Source organism: Aethalodelphis obliquidens, unplaced genomic scaffold (assembly GCF_003676395.1).
Source record: "Aethalodelphis obliquidens isolate GAN/ISIS:26980383/991018 unplaced genomic scaffold, ASM367639v1 scaffold41, whole genome shotgun sequence".
Classification (NCBI taxonomy): domain Eukaryota; kingdom Metazoa; phylum Chordata; class Mammalia; order Artiodactyla; family Delphinidae; genus Aethalodelphis; species Aethalodelphis obliquidens.
Window position 1 is genome coordinate 13,178,867 of NW_020837985.1, and position 19,843 is coordinate 13,198,709.

General features: G+C 44.8%; 1 protein-coding gene and 1 pseudogene across 1 annotated transcript in view; both read right to left on the bottom strand.

Annotated features, from left to right (window-relative positions):
- Positions 1 to 19,843, bottom strand: part of FAM135B (family with sequence similarity 135 member B) — a 162,296-nt gene that overhangs the window by 96,350 nt on the left and 46,103 nt on the right. The window lies entirely within an intron of this gene.
- Positions 2,598 to 2,695, bottom strand: LOC113605007 (uncharacterized; annotated as a pseudogene).

The window sequence follows — 19,843 nt, forward strand, 5'->3', positions numbered from 1 at the left end:
CCCGCGTACCGCAAAAAAAAAAAAAAAAAAAAAAAAGAAAGAAAAAGTCACTTCTCTGTAAAGATACAGCAGACTCGAAACCGTCTGGCTCATTTCACGTTGCTCTACAAAAGTTAGCCCGCGACTGGTTCGTCTGAGTTCCAGGCACTTTATGTTCCTCATCTCACTTGACCTTGGGTATGACAGTCTTCATTTCCCTCATGAGGGAACGCAGGATCATTGGGTTAAGTTACATCCTCAGCAGCAAATGTATCAACAGTAGATGGTGACTCCAAATCATGTGCTTCTTTTCATTCTTTCATCTCTGGGTTTGTTTACTCATTTATTATTTAACTAAACGACCCCGTAGACAATGTTAGACATAATACCAGTCACTGGTGACGGTACAGCAACAAGCAGGGCTAGCCTGCAGTGTTTAGCGCAATACTTCCCAACTTCTTTCCCTCCTCACCGCACTCACGATACTCCATCACTTCTGTTTCACAGAAAAAGAACTGAAGTCCTAGCATGACGGAACAGCAGGCCTTGTGTATTATACTCACTCAAATACGCACTGAATCAATCAATTAATTAGTTATTAATGAAGGCAGGGATACAAAGGGATGATTTTTGGAAGGTTCCCTATGTTGGGGGGAAGCTCCAGTTCCCAGGACGTCTGACTCCTATCTTAGTCTGCAAGAAAACTCGAGTTACAAAGCAGAGACCGTGGCCTGGCAGAAATTCATGCTTGCAGAAGGAGGGCAACTAAACCAAAGAACACAGGAAAGAAAAAAGTACCCTTTAAATTCCTGAAAATGAACAAGGGCTGCTGATGTAATTTAGCCGTGAGCATCCTCCCATCAACACTGAGTGGCCTTAATTACTTAATTATAAACCCTTTTCACCTACCTATTAGAATGAGCCCAGTCAGGCTAGCACTTGATAACACTTTATTAGCCAATAAGGTGCACTGCTATGTAATTTCAAAAGTAAAAGGCCAGAGGGCCGCCTCCAACACACTCCAGTCGCCCAAGACTTCCCCTGCTGGGCTTCCTTCCGATCGGTCCTAACCCCTGTGCAGTCTCAGGTATTTCCATTTGTATTCTAATTATAGAGTCCAGTCCATGGCCTTGCCCCTCACGCTTTTGTAACGACAAGAAATGGATTGGAGTTCAAAGACATGGATTTCCTCAGGGCTCTGCCATTTGTACACCGCGCACCTGTGAACAAGGAACTTACCTGGTCTGAACCTGGGTTTCCGCCCCTGTGACCTGGGGATGGGAGTTCAAGGGTTGGGAGGGTTGAATGAGATGACCTAGGAGTGTACCGGGCACAGAGTCTAACATTTAACAGGTGGTCTCGGAGAAATGGCAGTGAATATACTGCTGGACGGAGAGAAGCGTGCAGCTGATGTGACGATGAAACGTTATCCACGGTGGAACTCTAGCAGCTGCTAGCAGAACTCTCGAGGGAAGTGGAAAGGGAATCCTCAATTGTTTCTTGATCCTGGGAAGACAGCAGGCTTGGCACAGGGCAGTGGGCACTGCCTGGAAAGACAGTGTTTCAGGAATCTCCCTGTTTATAGCTGGGAGTCTTTCAGTGAGATGTTAACTCTCCCAGCCTTAGTTCGTTCACAAACGAAAATGGCCATAATGATTTGACTCACCAGGGTGGCAAGAAGAAGATTCCTTATTTTTTTGTTTGTTTGTTTTTGTTTGTTTTTCTTTTTTACACTGTATATCTTAATTTTATTTTTTTAACATCTTTATTGGAGTATAATTGCTTTACAGTGGTGTGTTAGTTTCTGCTCTATAACAAAGTGAATCAGCTATACATATACATACATCCTCATATCTCTTCCCTCTTGCGTCTCCCTCCCTCCCACCATCCCTATCCCACCCCTCTAGGTGGTCACAAAGCACCGAGCTGATCTCCCTGTGCTATGTGGCTGCTTCCCACTAGCCATCTATTTTACGTTTGGTAGTGTATATATGTCCATGCCACTCTCTCACTTCGTCCCAGCTTCCCCTTCCCGCTCCCCACCTGCCTGCTGATGGCAAGTAGCTATGTTCATGGTTTCCCTCTCCTCCCTGCTCCCCCTGGGATGGCTCCTCCTGCTCTTCCCACCTCTGTGTTGGAGACCTCCATCTACGTCTTGCTGTTTCCAAGGCTTTATACGCCACTTGCAAGCTGAGAACCCTCAAATGCCTGACTCCAGCTGCACCTTTGTCCTGAGTGGACCTGATCCCTCGTCTACTCGACATTACTCCTTGGATGTCAAATCCACACCATAAACTTACATACCCAATATAGAACCTTCGGTTGTGTCCCTCCCCCAATCTCTCTCTTTTTTTTTTTTTTTAATCAAGTACTTCTTGTTATTTTATTATTGGTAAATAATGGAAGAAAAAATGGTCCTCATTTTTATATCATTTTTTTTTTACATTATCATTCTTACAGCACTCTTTCTTTTTTGGCTAATTTTGTTGTTCAGTCTCCTGTTGCTTTTAGGTATTATAAATTTTTTTTTAAACATCCTTATTGGGGTATAATTGCTTTACAATGGTGTGTTAGTTTCTGCTTTATAACATAGTTTCTGCTTTATAACAAAGTGAATAGAAAACATGGAACGCTTCCCGAATTTGCGTGTCATCCTGGCACAAGGGCCATGCTAATGTCACTCCAATTTTAGCCTATGTGCTGCCGAAGAGAGCACCCTCCCCCAGTCTCTCAACCACACAGAGTAAACTACTTCCTGGTCATCTCTGATTGCTCTTTCTCCCTCACCCTCTCACCCAATCCATAAACCCTGTGGGTTTACATTCAAAATGCGGTTCTGATGAATCCCTTCTGGGTCGCTTCATAATCTTCTCTCAATAGAGAATATGGACAACTTTATTTCTCCTTCTACTATGACTACTCTTTAGTCTATTCATATAAAATACCAAGCAGACTTCATCACCGCCCTCCTCCCACTGCATTTAGAATAAAATCTACATTACCTACTATGGTTGAACTGGCCCTAAATGACCAGTTTGGAAGCTGTAGTCCAGGTGAGGGTTTAGCACAGAGCCAGGTCTTTTCCTGAAGTCTAGGTCAGGCAAATATTTATCAAATGCATGACTGACCAAGGCTCCAAGGGGTCCAATCACTGAGAATCTGGCAACAATGTCTAATAAACATTTGTGGAAGTGAATTGAATCTGGGCTCAGGCAGCCTGCCGCTCAGGGCTCTGTTTGCTGCTATGTCCTCAAGATGACCCAGAATCCACACCTATCCTGTTCCCTTACACACAGCCAGTGCTAAGTATGCCTGAAATATACAGCCTGGGGTTTTCTGAGAGGGGTATAACCAAGGCTCCACCTTCTAATTCTGAAACCCATTCTGTTCAAAAGTCATCAGACCCAGCAAATGGGAGGCAAAGAGCCCTGTTTATGTGATTCAGACTTTCCTGAGCCATCTGCCTCGGCCATGTGCTTCCCAAGGAGAACTAAGTATAGCACAATTGCAGCTAATCAAATCTTTGTAAGAGCTGCAGCATCCCCGCCCAGTCGTGGGCCTGGCATGTTCCAAGGAGCACAGAGCCCTTCTCCAGCCCAAGGTGACCTTGACCTTAATGGGAGACCACAGAATGTAGGGGGCAGTTGTGACTTGCTAGGAAAATATCAGGGAGTGCCGAGAGTAGGTAAGAACAGGTGGTCACTCTGTCCTTCTCTTCCACGGAGACGGAAGTCCCCTCCAGTAGATCAGCCCCATGGCTATGGCCAAGACTGACCAGTCCAGAGAGAGAGCTGCGCCCCAGGCCCCAACTCTCTCCAAGAGCTGAACCCACCACTGTCCCCTCCCCAAGCCGTGAATGAGTGGAGCTCCCCCCAGTCAAGACCATTCTCACCTGGACTCTCCTCCAATGCCTCGTCTTCCTCTATTACACCCCTGTCTGTTAGGACACATACCCCAAATGGTTAGCACAGGTACCCACCAATCAGAATGCGTGCCAGGCACGGTGACGGGCGGTGTCCTGGAGGCCATCTGCTGTGCCAGGCACAAATCCTTTATTTATGGACTACAGGGAATGCGAGGGTTTGGGGAAGGGACCAGGCTAACTGGCCAGTGGCATCTGAGGGCAATGGCTACCCTGATAACTGCCCCTACCAGATGCATGGGCTGAACATCGCCCCTCGTTAAAATGAACATGGTTTCTTCAAACCACGTGCAGGGCAGCCCAGCCTCTCTGCTGAGACCTGTCCCTGCAGCTAGAGGGGTTATTATTTTTGCCCCTCAGAAGTCCCATGCTTTCATCTCACTCCTTCTCCCTCTAAACTCAGTGTCAGCCCAGAGGAACCTGAGCGCCTATCCTCCAGGACATGGGTGGCCTTGCAGCCGCTACTTCCCCCTTCCCTGCATCAGCATCTCGTCCTTCTGCTGTGCATCTGTGCGTGGACCTGGAAACTACCCCAGGGCAGCTCTCCTCTCTCCAACACAAACCGTCTCCACCGCTAGATACCCCCAGGCTCTCAGAGCTGGTCTGCATGCCTTAGAGTCCTGGACTCTGATGGGTCACCCTGACTCAGACCTGGCAGTGGCTGAACCTAGTAATTGACCTTCAACTTCCCACACAGCAAATGCAGGACACAAGGGTGTCTACTCCATGCCCTGACCCAACTGAGATATTCCTTGATCTGAACTTCTTAGCTCCAGCCTACAACTGGACCAGTCTCAGCACAGCTGGAGTGTCTGGCAACCACCCACTTACGTGGTGCTGACACTGCAGGGAGTAGGACCCTGAGGAATTGAGCTAGGATCTGCTCCCTCCCCATCCTCCTGGCCAACTTCACTCTCCCCTTCAGCAGCTTTCTCTGACAGTCGCAGCCTAGAGGGAATGTGGATCCCACACGTTCACTCAGCATTCGGAAGATGCTCCATTTCTGACTGTACCCCCTCAACACACGTACACCCCATTCATCAAAAATATTGAGAATTCCAGAGTCTGCGATGGATCTGGGGACATGAGACATTCGCTGTTCTTGAAGAAGGCCGTTATCATTCTTTTCCCATGAATAAATGTCATGATTTCCCCCAATAGTTTCACCTTTTGAATCGTGCACTTATAACCCATCACAGGTGATCAATGGGTGTTTGGTCAATTACAGAGATACGGCAAGATGGCGTGAGGAATGTCAGAGAACTTTCTAGACCACAGGGACTTGGGGGGGAGGGGCACTGCTAAGAGGTCTGGGTTAGTGTCTCTATTTTTCCCTATTACAAGGACGTGATGTTCCTTTCATCACTTTGCTTTCTGTAAAATGCAGCTATAATCTCTAATTATGGTATTGTCATGAGTACCAAATTAGATCACAGGAAGCAATGTCTATCATTCGCTAAAATGAACACTACTTTTCAATGTTCTAATTACTTTCTTAATTATTTGGGGGGGAGGGAGTTACTGGCTAATAGTGACTTCTACCATGTCAAATACAAGTTCATTTCTGATTAGAAATAAAAGCTAATAAAACTAATACAAATTATGTTATTGATAATTTTCAGAGGTCCAAGCATAATGCTTGCTCAAAGTCAGTAATCTATGAATATCCTTTGAATATTCTTTTTCCTATGACCTTTTTCCCACTAAGCTTTCTTCTTCTCATTCATCATAGACCCTGTTTGTTTTGTCCCTTCTTCAGACATCCCCTCAATGGCCCAGGCAGATCACTGCTCCCTCTTCTGACCCCAGAGCAGTCTGCAGCAGCTGACTTAGAGCACCTGTCGTGTGCAGTTGCAGTTCTGTATGACCCTCCTCTGAGCCTGCAGAACACATCACTCACCACTGCATTCTTAGCTTCTAGCAAGGAGCCTGGCATCAAAGAACACAATTAATATTTTTTTTAATGAATTGATAGCCTCATCCTCATCTCAAAAACCTGTGTCTCCTTGCAAATGTCACCCCTTCATGGAGATTTTCCCATTCATTGTAGTTACAAGTAGCCCAGGCTCTGAAATCAGCTCTGCATTCAAGTTCAGACTCTCCATTCACTTGTAATTTGTTTCTACATTTTTCCATTTAGTCTTCTTAAAAAAATGATTGTAGTAGATAGTATATACTCCATTATAGGTTATTACAAGATAATGGGTATAATTCCTTTGCTTTATACAGCATAGTTTTGTTACTTATCTATTTATATAAAATAGTTTGTTAATCCCATACCCCTATCTTGCCCCTTCCCCTTCCCTCTCCCCTCTGGTAACTACCAGTTTATTTTCTATACCTGTGAATCTGTTTCTGTTTTGCTGTATACATTTGTTTGTATTATTTTTTTTAGAGTCTACATATAAGTGATATAGTACAGTATTTGCCTCTAATTTCACTAGCATAATATTTTCTAGGTTCATGGACATTGCTGCAAATGGCAGAATTTCATTTTTTATGGCAGAGTAATATTCCATTATATATATATGTATCTCACATTTTCTTCATCCATTCGTCTGTCCATGGACACTTGGGTCGTTGCCATATCTTGGCTATTGTAAATAGTGTTGCTATGAACATTAGGGTGCGTGCATCTTTTCAAATTAGTGTTTTTGATTTTTCCACTTGCAAATTACTTATGCTTTTTGAGCCTAATGTCCTTCATGTGTAAACTAACCATAAAAACCTCTTCTTCTAAAGCGTTATCGTGAAAGTTAGATAAGACAGTGATTGGTGTCATTATTTTTATTAACAGTGCGCTTTATCCATGTTCACACCTTTGTTGTGTGTATTCCACCTTCTACTTTATTCAGCTCGGAATCACCTTATCCTCACCCACATGCCCACCCCCTCCCCCATCATTCTACAAGCTACTTGAAAGCACAGACAATAGGATGGTCATTGGAGTGTCTTTCCTGTGACCTAGGTGAGTGCTTTGAATAAACCAGGTGCTCAATAAGACTCTGGCCAAGTAATAGGTAGAGCATTAGCCTGGTTATCTCCAAAGGTAGACTGAGTCCTCATTGAGGAAGACAAATTGTCCTTTTTCATCTGAGCCACTATTCTAAGTCTGAGAATCCACACATCCATGTGGGGACTACTAGCTAAAAGGAAATCACATAGTTCTGTAAACCCATTTCACAGATAGGAACTGGGAGGCTCAAGAAGATGGAGACTCCAGCCTAAGGGCAGAACTAGCAGTGGAACCCAGAATCCAGCCTCCAAGTCCAGGGCTCTTCCTCCTGCCCCTCAACAGCCTTGGTGTTCACTGGGGCACGGAAGGACTGTTTGCAAGCCTGTTTCAATGCCTTCGTGTCCGAGCAAATTCTATAAACAGCATCTGAAAGTTGCAGCAGCACCTGCCTGGGTGTCAGCCAAGGCTTGGCCAGTGGGCTACAAGATCAATGCACACCCAGGCCTGTGTCCTCAGAATCAATTACTGCAGATTTAGATTCAATTACCAGATGGCCTCTGCTCTCAGGCTAATTCTTCTGCACGTCTCCACTTTGGCGCAGAGGTGATCGTGCAAAATTGCTGATGTGCACCACAGCCGCCATCACCCACCTGGCATGAGCTGGGGGCAGGAGATGGGAGCAGCTCTCCTTTCCGACATCCCGGCAGAGTCGGCCTCCCCCACTGCATGCTGGGCTGCCACGGTATCACATGCCTCGTGATCACACCTCATCTCCTCATTTTTTTTTTTTTTCTTTGCCGTACGCGGGCCTCTCCCTGCTGTGGCCTCTCCCGTTGCGGAGCACAGGCTCCGGACGCGCAGGCGCAGTGGCCATGGCTCACGGGCCCAGCCGCTCCGTGGCATGTGGGACCTTCCTGGACCAGTGCACGAACCCGCGTCTCCTGCATCAGCAGGCGGACTCTCAACCACTGCGCCACCAGGGAAGCCCCTCCTCATTATTTAATGTCTGTTTGAGTTTCCTGGGGTTCAGTCGTGTAGTTCATCTCAGCAGCCATATGACTGGGGCTGAGAAAAAGTAAACTTTTAATGACTGTAATGATTTTCCCTTCTTTATTTTACGTATTTAACTTCTCCTAAACTAGATCCTTCCCAAGGGCTTTTTTTTTTTTTTAACATATTTATTGGAGTATAATTGCTTTACAATGGTGTGTTAATTTCTGCTTTATAACAAAGTGAATCAGCTATACATATCCCCATATCCCCATATCCCCTCCCTCTTGCGTCTCCCTCCCACCCTCCCTATCCCACCCCTCTAGGTGGTCACAAAGCACCGAGCTGATCTCCCTGTGCTATACGGCTACTTCCCACTAGCTATCTGTTTTACATTTGGTAGTGTATAGATGTCCATGCCACTCCCTCACTTCATCCCAGCTTCCCCTTCTGCTTCCCCTTCCTCCTCCCCATGTCCTCAAGTCCATTCTCTACATCTGCATCTTTATTCCTGTCCTACCCCTATGTTCTTCAGAACCTTTTTTTTTTTTTTTTAGATTCCATATATATCCAATGGCTTTTAAGTGAAGTCAATTTTCTCTCCTTAGAACTAAAATACATACAAAAGCCAAAACTCTCAGCCCTCCTGGCTATCACTCTCTCTCTCTCCCTCCTTGCCCGAGCAGTGACGCTTACCCAAAGAATGCCTCTACTGGCTGTCTCCATTTCTTCATCATTTTACTCACACTTCAGTGCCCCCCCAAATCTAGTTTCTGGACGCTTATCACCACCCAAAGAGCTCCTATCAAGGTGATGAATGCGCTAGCTGTCACTAAGACGTCCAGGAAAGTTTTAATGCACGTTGTACTTGAATTCTCAGAAACTTTCTGCAATGTCGGTCAATGCTTCCTCCTTGAACTATCCCCTTCCCGTGGCCTCTGTGAAATCAAGTTCCACTAGTTTCCTCTCGACTCTAGGGTAGCTTTCGTCTGCGTCCTTATCAAAGTCACCTCCCTGCTGCCCTCAGTGTCACTCCCCACCTCCCTTACAGCGGTTTGTTTTACTTAAGTTACTGCTGGAGTCATACTGACTGTATTCTCTTCCAACCAGAATGTAAGCCCTATGAGAGCACTAAATGGGTCTGTTTTATGCATTCTCCACGTCTTGTACATAAAACGGAATGCAGTACATAGCCAGTCAATGAATCCATGCGTCTAACCCAGACTTCTCTACGTTCAAGACCTTGAAGTCCAGTAGCCTACTTGAGATCTTCTGTTTGGATTTTCAAAGGCAGCACATACTTAGCATGTTTCAAACCACCACTAGAGGGGGAAAAAAAGCTAAGATGCTGGTTTCTCTTCCAACATTCCTTATCTGACTAAATGGCTCTATGAGCCACCTTGTCGTGTAAACCAGAAATCTGAGAGTCACCGTCTCCCTCCGCCTTCTGAGTGTGATCCCTCATCTCTCCATCTCAACCACCAACCAACCTGCCCGTGCTCACATGGCTTCTCACCTGGACGGCTCAATGGCCTTCGTTCTGCTCAACCTTGCTTCTGGTCTGTCTCTCTACAATATTTCCAAGGAAGCACATTTTCAGTACACAAACAGAATCAAGTTGCTACCCTGCTCAAAATCTTTCCGTATCTTTCCATTCCTTTTAGGATACAGGAGACACTTTTTTGCCCTAATACAGTCCTCAAAGCCAATTTGCCCCTGTTTATCCTCATCTCGTTCCAGGCTCCCTTGTTCACTCTTCCGCAGCCGCAGTGGCCTGTCGTCCCCCTTTTGTCACTGCATCACCTTTGCCCATGCCGCTCCTTCTGCCTGGAGTGGCCCTTCCCTTCCCTGTGGATCACGCCAACTTCTGCTCACCCATCTCTTTCCCCAGAGAATGTTCTCTCATCGCCCTAAACCTTGTCAAATCCATGATTACAAGCCCTCAGAACACAAGGCATCTCTCTGAGTACTCTGATATTAGTTGGTGTAAAAATGACCTTGACTGTTTGAATAACCTCCTACGTTAGACCAAGTCTTCTGTGAAAGACAGTCTCCTTTTGCTCAAACAGAACTATCTGCTTGATAGATATTTGTTGAATGTGAAATTTTAAAATATATTTTTAGGTTTGAAAAAATGGATAAAGACTCTAACCTACTGACTTTTTAATATCTTTAAAAAATCGTTTCCTTCTCATTTGATCATTACAAAAAAATCATCAAACGAGTTATCCACTTGAAACAAAACTAGCACTGTAACTGTGGCAATGATTCAACAACACCCAACTCCTTGACTCCACTGACTTATAAACTCTCTCAGATGGTTTCCTCCTTTGAAGATGGAAACTGAGATACTTTCCTCCAAGGACTGCTAGGGGAATTGATACAATAGTATTTACAAAATACCTAGCACAGTGCCTGGCGTATCAGTTGCAATATCGATAGAAATGTATTAGTGCCATTGCTACTGGTCCATGAAAATATGGGTCATCCACGGGTACATATTTCAGAAGGCTGAGGCAAAGTGCACTGACTTCAATGAAGATAAACAAGAACGTTCATTTTCAGGAGTCATGACTTTTATTGCGCTTTAAACTTTAACAATATTGACCCAAACTGCTCTAAACCAAGGTAATCGATACTGGAGAGCGTGTGCTCAGCTGAAGCTTTCAAACAGAATTTACATGAAAGGGGAAGCATCTTTCAGTGAGGTCTGGAAGTGATGTGAAATTCTTGTCATCCACCTACTCATTCTTTCATCCATCCATCAGTCCATGGACTCCGCACCTCAGCACTCAGTGACAAAGCTGCGATAGCAGGGGTGTGAGTCATGGCAGTAAGCAAGTTTCTGTCCTCCTAGGACTTACACTGTGGTAAGGGGGGGAAAGAAATGCTCGAGCAATCATTCAGTTATAGCGTCACACATGCTACAGAAAGAGAAACGGAAGGGATATGGCACACGCAATTTGGGGTGCGGGAAGCGCATGACCTAAAGGTGAGAAGAGGCATCTTATGGGCTATGAAAACTGAAGTTTGACAGTGGCCACAACAGACCCTACAAACCAATGTGAAGGGCTAGACTCAAAAGCAAGGCTCACAAAGGGAGTGGATGAGAACCACGACTCTAAATTCCTCAGTTAGATTAGAGGAGTGACATGGCATCAGGTAGAGAGGGAAGAAAGAAGTTTAGAGAGAACAAACATACAGATGTTTGGAGAAAGCCGTTGCTATGAAGTCAGTCTCTATTTACACCACCTGCAATGGAGGAGAGAAAAGAGGTGTCACCTCCTCTCTTCCAAGCACGGAGGGCCTACCCAAACAGCTTAATACAGATCCCTCCAGTTCGGGGACCGGAGGACCAGTGCATGTTTGACTCCTCAGAAAGTTAAGGCCACTCCATGCAGCAGGAGAGAGGTTAATGCATTGGGATAAGCTTAGACATTCAGAATTTGTTGAGGCAAAGGAGACGTTATTTATGGACCAGACACGAGATCTGTAGGGAGAGCTGACCTGGTGCCGTTTTAAGGCCAGCTCAGGGGAACCACGTGAGTGACAAGAAGATTCCGGCAGGGGAAGTCTATGTGAGTGAAAGACATCCAATCACAAGATGGAGATCCAGGGCACGCTGAGCCAGCAGGGAGGCGTGTGGAGTTGCTGATACGGGACCCCTGAGGTTACACCCCATTAGCAGCATGGAACACCAGCTCACATGAAAATGATGGTGAAGCCAAACAGACCCAGATACAAATCCCAACCCCACCATGTTCCTCCCTAAGCCTCAGTTTCCCCAGCTATAACTGGGAATACTGTTGACTATAACCATAGATTGTTGGGAAGAATACATCCCCATTTGTAGGACTGACAGGAAAGCTCAACTTCAGCTGAGAAGCAAAAGCGTTGAAACATCAGACTCCAAAGGTTAGCATGACTTTGTCTAAAACAAAGATAAAGGACAAGCTACAGACTAGGAGAAGATATTTTCTACACGATACATCAAGGCATTGTGAGCGAAGCTGTGTTTGGCAGGAGGTAGGAGACAAAGTTACATCAATAAGGAGCAAATTATCCAAAAACAGCAGCAAAGGTTGTAAATGGGAAACTCATAAAAGGGAAAATAAGAATAGCTCATAAACACATGAAAGGAAAGTGATTAGGGAAAGGCAGACAAAACAAGATACTGATTTGTGCAGGGAAATATCCTCGTGAACTGCTGGTGGAAGTTTGAACTGGAACTTTGAAATGCCTTCTGGCACTTTTCTTTCATTTAAGTCTGCACGCCCCATGGACGCTTTAGCAACAGGGCTTTCTGTCATCTAGAGCAGGTCCTCACACATTCGCACAAGGAGGCGTGCACAGCAATGCTGTCTGAGTTGTCATTGTGTACAAATGCCCCCCGAACAGTGGCGTGCCAGCACAAGTCTAAAAACTGTCTTCCAAACGGAACTGATTTGCTGATTTCCTGGTGCAAACAGTCCTCCACCCCCTCCATGGCCAGTTTCAAGCTACCCACATGAAGTCACCAAACCTGAGAAGAGATGCACACAATCAACTCTCAGGCACAGGTGTGAGATGACCACAGCACACCTCGGTCTCCATCTGCATATGTGAACAGACTTTGTCAAAGTAAGAAAAAAACAAAATCTACCCATTATCTCTTGGTGAGTAGAACATGAAATGAAATGCAGAGAACGTAGACCCGCAAGTTAGCCGTGGTTTCTTTGGGGATGGGTGGGGTCTCGCATTTGGATAGTGGGCAAAAATATTTGTAGCCCGATTTGTAACGTGCTCAAGGAGAATTTAGTCGTAGATCACTTATGTAATCCAATTCATAAAATACTGAAATTGTTAAAATGACAGAATGGTGTTACTTATGCAGCAAATTAATGAGATGGCCAATTAATGTTGATTCCTTTATTATTCTCTCTTCTACCATTAGCTCCCGTGAACCCTGTGGGAAACAAATTAAGTTTGTTCATTCATCCATTAAATGCACTGTTACTGGGTGCCCACTTGTGCCAAGTGCTGCAGGGGAATATGGACGCGACCAAGACTTACATCAAATTCCCCAACCTGGGGGGGTCATAATCTTGTTGGTGGAGAAACCTGTGTCTGGCAGGTCCTTACGGAATGAAATCAGTGATTCTTAAAGTAAGAATGAGACACCAGACTGTCTACTCTAGTCTTCAAAGACATTTACTTTAAATTAAGAGGAATTAAGGAAATTCTTATTAAACATCTGTATTCATGAGACAGCTGTTCCAAGGGCCAGAAAGTTCAAACTGTCTTCAACAAGAAAGAAAACTTCTCAATCCAGTAGTAGCGCTAGCTTCAAGTATGGCTTGATTCCTTGGCCAAGGGATGAAACTCAAAACCCTGAATGCCTCTCTGCTTTCTTTCTCCACATCCCTTTGACTGTTCAGTGGACATCCCAAGGCTCTTCATACAATGGGACCACGGGCACAGCAGTCTCAGAATTGTCATCCTAGCACCCCAATAACCAGGAGGCTAGAGAGAGAAGACAGGTCCCTCCTTGGAGGTCCTTGTCCAGGACCCAGGCATATATTGATTGCTTGAGCCCATCAAAGCCAGGCCTAGAGCTGGGAATCAACAGGCCACACCGCTGAGAAGACGGAAGAGGGATACTTCCCAAGGAAACTTAGGTCACTGTCGATAGAAAAAGGGAGTATAGAATCCAAAAAGTCAGCTGCTTCAAGACTGCCACTTACCATGCTAGAAGCTTCATGCTGTTTGAGCCATTTGGTTGAACAACAAAAAACAGGCCTCTTCTTCCCCAGGGGAAATTAAAACTCAGGAATTTTAAATGAATTTCTGACTCTTCAAACTGCAAATGGAGGGCCTTTTTCATAATGGAGCAAAAACAATCATTTATCGTGAAAATGTTCATTAGATTTCAAGTTCTTGAATTAAAATAGCAGCTTTTCCATTGACTAGCGACCTCGGTCAATTCATTTAATGACTCTGGGTCTGTAAGGTTTCCACTTAATCTTTCTTTTTTTTTTTTATTTATTTTTTGCATGTTGCCTAGTGGTACATTCTTTTTTTTTTTTTTAACATCTTTATTGGAGTATAATTGCTCTACAATGTTGTGTTAGTTTCTGCTGTATAACAAAGTGAATCAGCTATATGTACACATATATCCCCATATCCCCTCCCTCTTGCATCTCCCTCCCACCCTCCCTATCCCACCCCTCTAGAGTGAAGTAAGTCGGAAAGAGAAAAACAAATACTGTTATGCTAACACATATATATGGAATCTAAAAAAAAAAAAATGGTTATGAAGAACCTAGAGGCAAGACAGGAATAAAGATGCAGACGTAGAGAATGGACTTGAGGACACAGGGAGGGGGAAGGGTAAGCTGGGACGAAGTGAGAGAGTGGCGTGGACATATAAACACTAAATAGCTAGCTAGTGGGAAGCAGCCGCACAGCACAGGGAGATCAGCTCGGTGCTCTGTGTCACTTAATCTTTAAAGTTCCTTTTGGCCCTAAAACTCTGATGTATTTTGCACTTAAGTCTATTTTCTCTGGTTCCTATTTCAATGGCTTCAAGGCAATGATCTTTGGAGTCTTTTCTCAATGAAAGTGAACTAACCAGAAAGATTTAGATCACAATAGTTCCTCACAACTCCTGATGCAACTCTAAAACCCCAGGACGGCTGGTTCATCCCTTTGGTTAGAAGCCCTTTGCCCAGACTCCTCAAATGCACAAGCCCAAGGAAGACTGACACCCAAAAACAATAAAGGCTCCCAGGGGATGGGTTTCTCAGACTGTGCTCCAAGGTGAGAAAAGTCTAGTCTAGTAGGAAGGGCACTGGTCTAGGAACCTGGTATGCAGGTTCCCACGGTGGCTTTGACACTGAACCTTCAGGGCTACAATTTTATAGAGGCAATGTCTCCTTATCTATAGCACATGAGAGCTGTCCCTGATGGATACCCGGCATTGGGTACTGGGCCACACGCTGAGAATGGAAAGGAGTCCTAACAGCACGATCCCCACCTTCACTGAGTTCTAGGCCGCAGGGACCAAGAGAGGAGTCAAGTGGTTTTCACAGGAATACATGCACACCATGATGACTGCCACAAAGCAAAGGCACCAGCACTCAGCCAGTTCAGGGGAGGCTTCCTGGGGGAAATGGACTTCAAGAAAAGTCCTTGGAAACAACCTAAGTGCCCATCATCGGATGAACGGATAAAGAAGATGTGGCACATATATACAATGGAATATTACTCAGCCATAAAAAGAAACGAAATTGAGCTATTTGTAATAAGGTGGATAGACCTAGAGTCTGTCATACAGAGTGAAGTAAGTCAGAAAGAAAAAGACAAATACTGTATGCTAACACATATATATGGAATTTAAGAAGAGAAAAAAATGTCATGAAGAACCTAGGGGTAAGACAGGAATAAAGACACAGACCTACTAGAGAATGGACTTGAGGACACGGGGAGGGAGAAGGGTGAGCTGTGACAAAGCGAGAGAGAGGCATGGACATATATACACTACCAAACGTAAGGTAGATAGCTAGTGGGAAGCAGCCGCATAGCACAGGGAGATCAGCTCGGTGCTTTGTGACCGCCTGGAGGGGTGGGATAGGGAGGGTGGGAGGGAGGGAGACGCAAGAGGGAAGAGGTATGGGAACATATGTATATGTATAACTGATTCACTTTGTTATAAAGCAGAAACTAACACATCATTGTAAAGCAATTATACCCCAATAAAGATGTTAAAAAAAAAAAAGAAAAGTCCTAAAGGAGAAGTAGGAGCAAGGAAGCAAAGGGGAGGACAGACAAAGGGAGATGCATAAAGTGTCCTACCTCTGGGTACCTGCACACTAGTGGGAACGCTGGTGCACATGCAACATGAATACACGGTAATAAGCAGTAAGAATTACAAAGAATGTTCAGATAAAATATGGGAAGATTCTGAGAAGCAAGGTCACTCTTACGTGGAAGATAAAAAGCTTGTGTAAATAGGAAAAGGAATGTGATGATCTGGTAATATAGTAGGACATAAGCAAGGAAAAACAGAGGGGGTGGGCTAAGCACATCTGGTAGGTATCACAGAACAGGCAAAGGCAACTACTTCCTGAGGGAAATGGGAAATAGCCCAGGCTGAGCCAGGGCGTGTGTCAGGGGAAAACTTGAAAGGTTTTATTTCGAAGACCTTGAAGATAAAGCTTAGAAATGTCCAGCTACTGGATGCTTCCTATTCTGTATCAAAAAACCTCTCTCTAATTATCATACTAAGTGAGGTTAGAAAGAGAAAGACAAACACCATATGATACCACTTATATGTGGAATCTAAAATGTGACACAGATGAACTTACCTACTCAACAGAAACAGACTCACAGACATAGAGGACAGACTTGTGGTTGTCAAGGGGGAGGAGGGGGTGGGGGAGGGATAGAGTGGGAGTTTGCGGTTAGCAGATGCAAACTAGTATATACAGAATGGATAAACAACAAGGTCCTACTGTAGAGCACAGGGAACTATATTCAGAATCCTGTGATAAACCATAATGGAAAAGAATATGAAAAAGAATATGTATGTGTATACGTATATATATACTGAATCACCATGTTGTACAGCAGAAATGAACATAACATTGTAAATCAACTATACTTCAATTAAGAAAAAAAAATACTCTCTCTAAACGTTTGGTACTGTGGACTGAGACTCCCTCTTTCAAATACAATCCCATCCTTGTTTCTCCTCTCAGTTCTCTGGCTTCCCTCCTCAGGCACCTTCAGGAGCTTCTGTTCATCTGCTCAGCCCAGGTGTTCATGGGGCCCCAGCCGTCCTTGGCTGCCTTCTCTTCAAAACCCACAGAACCTCCACGTGTGAACGTATCCCCAGTGCTGACATGAATCTCTGGGTAATTGCTGGTGACTCTGCATGAATGAACCTCAGCTTTAATCTTCCCTGGAAGCAGCCCTGAGTTTCCTGTGTGGAGGAAACGGAGGCACTGGGCACTTGTTTCAGTTTCAAAGACGTGGAACCAGGGGTTGAACCCAGATAGACTGTAGATGCCGTTTTTGCGCTGTTCGATGGGTCTTCCATGTGTCAACACTCATTGAAACAATGGCATGAACATGGGGTTCACTGCCTCTTCTAAAAAAGGTTGAAAATATTTAAATAGTAAAATTGGGATGACGTGCAGTATCCTAAAAGCACATCCACGGGACACCGGCGGGGCAGCCCCTGAAGGTCTGATTTTGCTACTACAGTGTCCACGGGAGTGATGAGGGCTGCAGTGTGAAGCGAGTGAGGCTGGGGAGGAGGCCGAGCCCAGGAGAGAAGACTGAGACTGACCAGAGTGATGGCAGTGGGCTTGGAGAGGAGCCGGAAGCCCCGAGAAGGAGGAGAAAGTCCCAACTGATAGGACTTGAAATCTGATGCAGTGTGGAGGGGGTGCTGGTGGAGGGGCTCAAGGAGTAATTCTGGCCCAGCTTGCAGGACCCGGTGGGGAGCAGGGCCATGTGTCAACACTGCTGATTTATTCCTCCAGCTGTCGCTCAGCACAGGTCCTGTCCTTAGCACTGCGGGTGGAGTAGGGACCTGCCAGACCCTGGAGCCCGACTCACTGGGGTTGAAACCTCACTCCAAGACTCACTACCTGGGAGGCCATGAGCTCTGCATGCCTCAATTTCCTCTTCTGTACAATGGGACCTACTCCTGTAACTTATCACTTAGGGAAGGTGTGATGATAAAGTAAATTCATACACATAAATACGTAACATGTTTGAAATATTCTATTTCGTGGCACATAGAAAACAGTGACGGTTTACTGAAAGTAGCGTTATTATCAAATTATAGAGGAGACACAGACAATAAATCCATATGGAATAAAACTAGCTGAAGTGGTACGAAGAAAAATAAAGCAGAATAAGAAATTGAGTTATAACAAGAAATTTATTTTTTTTTAAATAACTGGGCAAGAAGCCTCTCTGAGGAGATGACATGTGAGCAGAGACCTGACCTGGATTCACTGAGAAAGCAAGCTAGGTGAAGACTGCAGAGGAACGACCAACTTCACAGTGGAAGGACCCCCTAAGTTCAGAAGCTCTGAGTTGGGAATGAGCTTGGTGATTCAAGGAAGAGTAAGAGTGATGGGGAAGAAGGGAGAAGATGAGTTTAAGGGGAAAGTCAAGGATCAGACCATGCTAAGGACTCTGTATTTTGTTCGAAGGTCTCCATGAAGCAATATGATGCAGTAGTTAAGAGCCAGACCGCCTGAATGGGACCTTACCCCAGCCTCTTCCCAGATGTTCACATCAGCACCTTTATCTATAAAGTGGGGATAATAATAGCACCTACCCTATGGAGTTGTGAGAAGTGAGAAAATTTAATATATGCAAAGAATATAGAACGGTGCCTGGTGTATATTAAGCATTCTGTGTCATCACCATCATCATTAGAAGACTTTCAGTAGCGGTCCAACATAATCCAAATTATCTGTAAAAGGTACTACCCTGGCTTTTGTGTGAAGGTGATGCAGGTCAGCCTTTGGCAGTGGTGAACTAAAATGAGTTGAGTCCTGAGAGTGATGGAGAACGATCATTGCATTGGATATGGACTGAAAACCTCTCAGGCTGATGTGCAGCAACATGGATGGACCTAGAGACGATCATGCTAAGTGAAGTAAGTCAGACAGAGAAAGACAAATACCATATGATATCGCTTATATGTGGAATCTAAAATACGACACGAGTGAACTTATCTACGAAATAGATTCACAGACGTGGAGAACAGACTAGTGGTTGCCAAGGGGGAGGTGAGGTGGGGAAGGGATGGACTTGGAGTGTGGGATTAGCAGATGCAAACTATTATATACAGGATGGATAAACAACAAGGTCCTACTGCACAGCACAGGGAACTATAGTCAATATCCCGGCATAAACCATAATGGAAAAGAATCTGAAAAAGAATGTATATATATGTATAACTGAATCACTTTGCAGAACAGTAGGAATTAACAACAGTGTAAATCAACTATACTGCAGTAAAATAAATTTTTTAAGAAAATTCTCAGGCTGGATGGCTCTCTGCATCTATATTACCTAAGGTTTCCCTGAGAATATGTGCGTGCTGGGTCATGCCAAGTAAAGTCTTTAAAAAAATCACTGTCTTGGGCTTCCCTGGTGGCGCAGTGGTTGAGAGTCCGCCTGCCGATGCAGGGGACATGGGTTCATGCCCCGGTCCGGGAAGATCCCACATGCTGCGGAGCGGCTGGGCCCGTGAGCCATGGCCGCTGAGCCTGTGCGTCCGGAGCCTGTGCTCCGCAACGGGAGAGGCCACAACAGTGAGAGGCCCGCGTACCGCAAAAAAAAAAAAAAAATCACTGTCTACTTAAAGTGGATGTATTATTACAAAAAAAAAAAAATTAATGGAATAAAAAGAAACAAAACTCTCATGCTTTTCTTTCAAGAACATTCTGAGTAAAAGCCATGCTCTTCAGAGAGTATGTGTTCCTCATAGCCTCTCCTTGGGATCTTCAGAATTAGCTACCAAGACAAAGTGGGAAATCCTGTTTCTGTAACTGTCCAAATACGCTACGGATATGTAAAGGTAAGATAGGAATTTTCTGTTAATTTTCCAGCATGAGCAGTTTTCACATAAATCCATCCTCTTACCTTGGGCTGTCCTTAGAAAGAAAGGGTTATTTGATAGATGCATGGAAAGCCAATCTGTGAGAAAGCCTGCTCCAGTAACGCCACTCTCCAGGACAACCCTACTCTGCTTTAAAATGGCTCGTGTTCAAATCACTGGGCAGCTGTCGGGGAATTTTGCTCTGAGTGAAGCCTCAAGTAATATTTTCCTCATTTTTTACTGGGCGCGCGTAAATAGCACCATGAATCGAAGACACTCTATAAAAAGGCAAGAGCGAGACCTGATAGCGGTTTTGAAATGGCTCTGGCGCCCAGTGTGGGGAGTACAGAATCTCCGTTAGCAGGACTTTTACCCTGAAATATGTTCC